At 48.7% G+C, this 7377-nt stretch overlaps 1 protein-coding gene across 2 annotated transcripts in view; it reads left to right on the plus strand.

Annotated features, from left to right (window-relative positions):
* RUSC2 (RUN and SH3 domain containing 2) overlaps nt 1-7377 on the plus strand; it is a 63280-nt gene that overhangs the window by 55 nt on the left and 55848 nt on the right. The gene's annotated exons all lie outside the window — the stretch shown is intronic.

Below are 7377 nucleotides of genomic sequence, written 5' to 3' on the forward strand. Positions count from 1 at the left end.
TGGGGGGCTCGATATTTCTTGGTCCCGCGGGGGTGGTGGCAGTGGTGTCATATGCTTGATGGTGATAATTTTGAAGCTCTTGGATTTGATTAATATATCAAAAATTAATCCCTGGGTTTTTTTTTTTTAGTTTTTTTTTTTTTTTTTTCCTCCCCACCCCAGCTGCTTTTTTTCTCTTTTTTCCATAATGTGGAAGGTCATGCTCATAGACAAGCTAATTTGAGTGCCCAGACCCAGCTGCCAATCAACCTAGTTAACTTTGCAGTGCCCACATGATCTAGGACTCAAGATCCTTTTATACACCTAGCTAGGGATTCTTTTTTTTTTTTTTTTTGCCTTTCCTCCCCAACCCAGCTGCTTTTTTTCTCATTTTTCCATAATGTGGAAGGTCATACAGTGCTTCTGCTGTAGCACCAGCAGAATTTGTTGTCCAGAGGTTTTGTGGATGTCCCATCCCTGGAGGTGTTCAAGGCCAGGCTGGATGGGGCTTTGAGCAACCTGGTCTGGTGGGAGGTGTCTGTGCCCATGGCAGCAAGGTTGGAACTCGACGATCTTTAAGGTCCCTTCCAACCCAAACCATTCTATGATTCTAAAGATTGGCCAGATTGGGCAGCAGGATCAAGAATGATAATGTTTTGATGATAATCAGTGATGACGACTAAAAGAAAGGTAGATTTAGACTAGATATAAGGAAATTTTTCACCATGAGGGTGGTGAAACACTGGCACAGGTTGGCAAGAGAGGTAGATGCCCCATCCCTGGAAACATTCAAGGTCAGTTTATATGGGGGTCTGAGCATCTAGTTGAAGATGTCCCTGCTCATACTGGCGGATTGAACTTGATGACCTTTAAAGGTCCCTTCCAACCCAATATCGATTCTATGGTATGTTTACTTTTCTTACACTTTAGCAGAGGAGGGATTAGAGCATATTCTCTCTCCCCTGAATCCAACAAGGTGACATTGGATTGTCTCCCTGAGGTTTGGATAAGCATCCCTGAAGATGCTAATCAGGTGCTTTTGGGCAGAGGTATCTCAAGGGTGTTTCACCTGGGTAACTGCAACACCTGTATTCCTGCTAGGCTGCCCAGTGGCTCTCATTTTATTGGTGTGCATCCACGCAACTCTCTTCCGCTGACCTGTAGCCTGGAAGTCATTAGTCTTGGGCAGCTTTTATGGACTAGGAGGGCAAAGAAGCACTGCATGTGTGCCCCAGGTTCTCCAACTGGAGTGATCCTCAACAAGGTCTGTTGCAAGAAACGAGCCATCTGAATAATGGCCTGTGATAATTACCAGCTGGAACAAAGCCAGGAGCATAAGGGGTACCTGTGGGCAGAGGTGCTGTGTCCGATAACCCCATCAGACCACTGGTAAAGCTGTTCTGATGGATGACTTTTTTCTCTCCCTCTAATTCTCAACCTAAATGTGTTCACGGTGCATTTATTCTCTTGTTGTCGTGCCAGCACTATCCTTTTGCTTCAGCAGTTTTGTTTGTCTCCTGTGATATATTTAGAGAGCAATCTTATCCGCTCTCTGCCTACATTTGGCTACGCTAAACAAGCCAGGCTCTTAAGTTTCTTCTTGTTTGATAGGTTTTCTGTTTCCCCCAGGCCCTTTCTGCACCTGTTCATTTGAGTTTATCATTTTTAAACGCGGGTGACCAGATTTTTTTTTTGTATGATGCCGCTGTCATCAGCGCCTGTACAATGGCACTGGTATTTCACTGCCTTGTCTGGGCTGCGTGTTCTTTTGTTACGGCCTCCTCCTCTCTGTGATCCCTAATGCAGCTTTAGGGGTTATTTTTCCAAACTCCACTGTGAATATGCACAATTCTTAGCTAAATTGTGTTAGCTAAATAAATACCTCTCGTCTCTCACTGTCTCATGCCCGATAACGTGGGGAGGAGCTGAAGTCATCATGGCATAAGTCTGTGTGTTGTTGATGCTTTAAACTGCTGCCTTGTCCTCAGGGGCAAGCTTTTTCCATAAGGGAAAGCCGGCAAGGGCTTTTTACTGCACCTACTGACGTGTCACTGTAGTGAGGGAGCTGCCATTCCTCCTAGCAAAGCCGACTTCCCAAGCTCAGCTCCCTCTCCAGGAGCCACCTCCAGCCCTGTCCCAGTGGCTGGGGGACAGGGTTGCTGCGAGGGTGGACATGACGCAGGGCTCAGAAGAAGAGCAGAGAGCCCTGCAGCCTCGACCTGCCAGCACTTCTGGCCGTCGCTGCCGCTCGGCTGCTCTTCAGCTTTTTTCCAAGGCGAGAGTCTTCTGCTGCCCTACTTTTTGTAATTCACGCAGAAGTAGGGAGTGTTTTTTCTCTGCCTGGCGCTGCGGAGGAGCAACCTCCCTCCCGCCGCTCCCAGCATGAAGGGAAGCGTTTTTTTCCTACCCCCTGTCTCTTTTCCCGGCCTGCCTCTCCTGCCGGCTGGAGCTGCCTCTTCCCAGCCGACGGCTCCCTGCCTTTCCCCACAACGCCGAGCCCTCTGCCAGACTTTTTCAGCTATAAATGGATCTGGCCTTTTCCAATTCCCAACCCCCCCCCCCCAAGCCCCGACACCAAGAGATGTTGTGGGAAATCGGAGCCGGGCCAGGCTTCCTCTGAATTAGGAAAACATACGACCCAACAAACGCTGGCTTTCTGTAGGTTCTCTGGAAGCGCCGTGCCTGGCTTTGGGGACCTGCCTCTGCCCCCAGCCAGGGTTGTGCTGCTGTTTGTGCTGCCAGAGGAGGTTTATTCCCAGACCCCAAATGCGGAGCCGGGGCAGGCCTATAGGTGCTATCTCCAGCCCCAAAGCGCCGTCTGATCTGAGCGGTGGCGTCTCAAGGGAAGGCCAGTGTTTTTGTTACTGCCTGCATCCTGCTTCCACATCCGTATTAGGCACTTAATAAAAGAAGCCTGGCTTTTGTACACAATGAGCAACCCCCCCTTGCCTCCCTTAACTTTGGGATTTATGGCAGAGATCCTGGGATCTTCTAGGCTTTATTGCATTCTCCCTCCCCCGAGAAGGAGAGAGGATCGGTATCTTCTGGTTCAGCAGGGAGCTGGGGCCTGAAGGATGCAGACCAAGGTGACTCAGGGTGTCAGCAGCTGCCCTGAATTTTAAACTGAAGTCTTTTGTGTCGTCTGGAGCAGAGTGCTACCCTCCATCAGCCCTGCAGGCATCCAGGCCATTCATTCCATGTAGAGTGCAGGTCTCTATTTAGAAAGCTAATTTGTACTCTCATGTCGAAAAATTGTAGTCTGAGAGTCTGGTAGTTCGTGTGCTTCACAGAAGCTGTGGGGCCAGGTTCCAGTGGGGTGACTTTTCGCTGGCAGCACTGGATTTGCATCCTTTGGGCATAGACAGCAACACCTAGGGCAGCTGCTTCAGAGCCTTCCTTACCTCCTGGAAATCGTCCCTGAAAACCTTCAGGCTGTGGATAAGAGAACACAGAATATTCAGAAGGTGCAAGCCAGTTTTATGGTTGGCCAGTATTCTGCCTGCAGTTCTGCTTCTGATTCAGTTTTTGCTGCGGCAGCAGATGCTGTCTGACATTTGTTCCTGTGCAGGATGCCTGGCATCCTGAGTTTTCTCTGCTCAGTGGCTTGGTTGTGTTGCCTTTTGGATGGGTTGGTGGAGCTGTTGACTGGGCAGTGCAGGAACAGATCTGTTCTCTTTTTATGTGACCTGGAGAATGTAATATTCCAGACCAGGATATGACTTAGTGGTTCACTGAAACCTCCTTTCTGTCTTTCTGCTGGGATTGCAGGCAATATTTCGTGTGAAACAGATGAAGGATAGATGAAGGGTCTCCTTCACCCTTCCCCATGCCATCAAACTGCTGTGTGGCAAGGGTACCTTTGAGGTCCAGGAATAAATGAAGACATTGTGATTGGAGCTGCCTGATGCTCTCTCCAGTGGTAAGCTCCGTGGAATCTGGGCCAGGCATTGGATCCTGCTGGTCTGCCGGCTCAACTTGGAGTGCTTCAGGGTAAACTTGGCTGGGAGGAGTTTTTCTGCTTGCTCTGTCCATCCCAGATGTTCAGGGAGGCTGTTTACCCCAATTCTGTGTGGCCTTATGCAATCTGCCTTCTGCTCAACACCTAATTCCTAGCTCTTCAACAAAGCCCTGGACACAGAGCAGGGTGTTTTCTGAGGTTTGCTGGCTGTAGGTCTCTGTTCCTCTGATTCTGGAATGCAAAGCCTCATTGGTGTTTTACTTGTGATATCTGCTGTTTATCTGAAGCCCACAGTTTCTCTCCCTCCTCTTCCCATTCTTGTGTGTGCTTGCCTGGACTGGGAATACCGGTTGCCACGATTCACATCTGTTGTGCCTGGGGTGGGTATTTGCTGAGCATCTCTGTAGCCCTTCAGCCTTGCCCTGGACTCTGCACCCAGACTCCTGGACTGAGCCCTCAGTGGAGCTGTGGATTAAGTGTGTGTCCATCATCCAGCACTGACAGGTTCTTTTACGGATCCTTGGCAGAAGGATGATGGCACTAAATCATAATTACAATTAAAGTTCTATTTTCTTAACAAATTCCTGGCAGCCAGGAACCTTGAGGCCAGTAGCAAAGGGAAGAAGAAGTCTGATTTGTGTACTTGGTGCACGGGACCTTCAGGGTCCGATAATGAGGGGAAGGGAAGGAATACGTGACCCACTTGGCCACAGGGAATGGCTGGCTGCTCGCCCTATAAAATGGCATTAGCTGTGCTAACCACATTGCCAGGGGTTGGGAGCAGGGGGAACCGGTCACAGTGTCCTCCTCAGGACTGCTCCTGTCTCAACAGCCTCCCCATGGACAACTCTTGGGCTGCAGTCACAAATGTTCTGCTGGCACCAGCATCTGTCTGGCACAACCTGTAAAGGCTGCTGTTGGAGGACACTGTCTTAGGAGGCTTTCAAACTCTCTGCTAGTCCAATTGTGTTAAAGAAAATTATGCACTACAGTGGTGGTGTCTCTTGAGCGACTCATTCACGACCTTCACCAGAAGAACTTCTTTTTGGCTGGTTTCACAATGGCCGGTTCAAGCTGCACCAGGGTCCTCCCCGAGTGTCAGGGCAAGGTGCAGGTTCAGACAGTGGTGTGTGAGATCAAATTTGGTTTGCTGCTCATCTCGTCCCAGCAACGGGATGTGGAGTGTGGCCATCCTACTGCTGCAATGGCTGTGCTGCCATACACACAGCATTGAGACTGTGCCTGGCAAAGGCTGTGGAGTACCTGGTACAGGTGTCTAGCTGTGCGTGGCCCTGTGTTAGCACAAGTTCAGGCTCAAACCACAAGTGTTAGAGCTCCACAGCTCCATGCATAAGGCTGTGGTGGGATGTCCAACTGAGATGGAGCATTCCTGGTTGCTGTGCTGAGAGCACTCCTTGTCAAATGCCAGGCTTTGCAGTGCATCAAAGCTCTGGTACCTGCAGTGTCTGGGTCCCGTGGGGATCTCTGTGGAACACAAGCTGTGCAACACATCCAGCTATCTATGGTTTGGAAGATGCAGTGAAGGCTACAATTTTCTGAAGATTCTAAGTTAGTCTGGGTAGTCAGTTTGAAAACTGCCTGAAGAATTTCTGCAGTATCTTGCAAAACTATTAGCATGATAAAACAGCAAATGGAATTCCCTGCCACAACTTTATGCATGTAATGGTGACCTGTGCACAGTTTCTCATTGCCCACAAGAAGTCCTTTGGAGTCATGGTGGATCTTTATTTGAGTGTATCAGGTCATTTTTCAGCTGTAGTCAAAAAAGGCAGACCTCATACTGGAAATAAAGAATCAAAAATGCTGGTATATATTCTTGTATATTTAGGTATATATATTCTGCCTGCATCTTGAGTACCACATGCAGTCTGGTCACCTTCTCTCAAAGAGTGATATAGACCTGAACATGACACAGAAAAGGGGAATGAGGATGATTAAGGGACTGGGATAGCTTCTATAGGAAGAGAGATTAAACAAGGAAAAGTAGATGATAGTGGGAAAGAGTAAAGGCCTATAAAATAGTGTACAGTGGGGAGAAGTTGAGTGAGGAAGTTACTCAACTTTTCTGTTTCTCACAGCACAGAAGCAGCACATCCAGCAAAATTATTTATTAGGCAGGAAGCTAAGGAAGTCCTTTTTCAACACAGTTGATTTGCAGAACATGTTGCTACGAGATGGCATGAAGGCTGAAAATACACACAGATTCCAAAAGGAACCAGACACCTCGGTGGCAGAGATGTGTTTCAGTGGCTGTTAAGCACGTTTGTCAGTGTGCAACCTCCAGCTCCAGAAGTTCCTTGAGTGCTGATTGTTGCAGGCTGGAAGCATGTGGCCTTAGGAGAGATCACTCCGTGCTCTGTGATATGCACATGCTAATGCCAAAATGCCAAAGATAGGGCACTAGACCAGAATAATTCTTGTTGTGACCCAATATGGTGGTTCTTGTCACCAGAACGCGCTGAAACAGTGAGGTGAAAATGAACTGGTTTGGTTTTGAGCCCTTCTGGTCCAACAGCTCTCCTGCGGGAGTTTCGCACAGGCCACCGCTGATTTTCTTATATCTTTTATTAGCAAATCTGAAAGCTCTTGAGGAGAAAGGGGCTGGTGTGGGCAGAGCCCAGAGGCTCAGTGTGATGGACGCTGATGGGGTTGTTGCAGAGCACACCAGCCCAATGAGGGCTGCCCAGCCGGCCAGGCCAGATGCTGGGGGTTAGCTGTCTGGTGGTGCTCCCCCTTGGCTTCTGACGGGGGTCTGGTTTATGTCCTAATGGAACAAAATCTGGATTTTTAGAGCTTCTTTTTCATATAACTGTGGGTGTTATTGTTACCCATCCAAATGTCTCGTCCTACAGAGAGGGGGAAGAGCAAGCTATTGCGAATTCTATTGTGAATTCCTCTGTCCTTTCCAAGTCCTATGTTGCAATTTCCTTCACAGTCTGAGAAACAAAATGTCTCCAATCTCCCTCCACTGAGAACTGGGAAAAGCTGGAACTGCACTGCTGTCTATTTGCTGGTAATGGAGTACCTTAGATGCTCATTTTAGGAGCAATAGCACTGTATTTGCCCTTCACCCCGTTGAAAACTTACCAAACCAATGTTTTTTTTATTTGTGGAAGCTGGCTGAGGCTGTAGCAAAAGCAACCAGGCAGTAACCGGCATATGATTTTTGCCTGCCATTCTGCTTGCTGCAGGGGGATTCTTAACAGCTTAAGCCTGAGCATGGCATTGCAGTGAGATTTTGGGAACGCTGGGTGCAGAATCCGATCGTAATTTTACCTCTGCCTTTTTCCTTCAACCCAAATCTATACCCTGGCGAGCCCAAATGTTTGTGGGATGGATAAAGAGCTTGAAGCCCCTGTTGTGCTGCCCAGTTCCCTGCTCCCTGCAGAGAAAAAATAAAGGGGGGGGGGGGGGGGGGG

Source organism: Calidris pugnax, unplaced genomic scaffold (assembly GCF_001431845.1).
Source record: "Calidris pugnax isolate Ruff unplaced genomic scaffold, ASM143184v1 scaffold220, whole genome shotgun sequence".
In the NCBI taxonomy this organism is placed as follows: domain Eukaryota; kingdom Metazoa; phylum Chordata; class Aves; order Charadriiformes; family Scolopacidae; genus Calidris; species Calidris pugnax.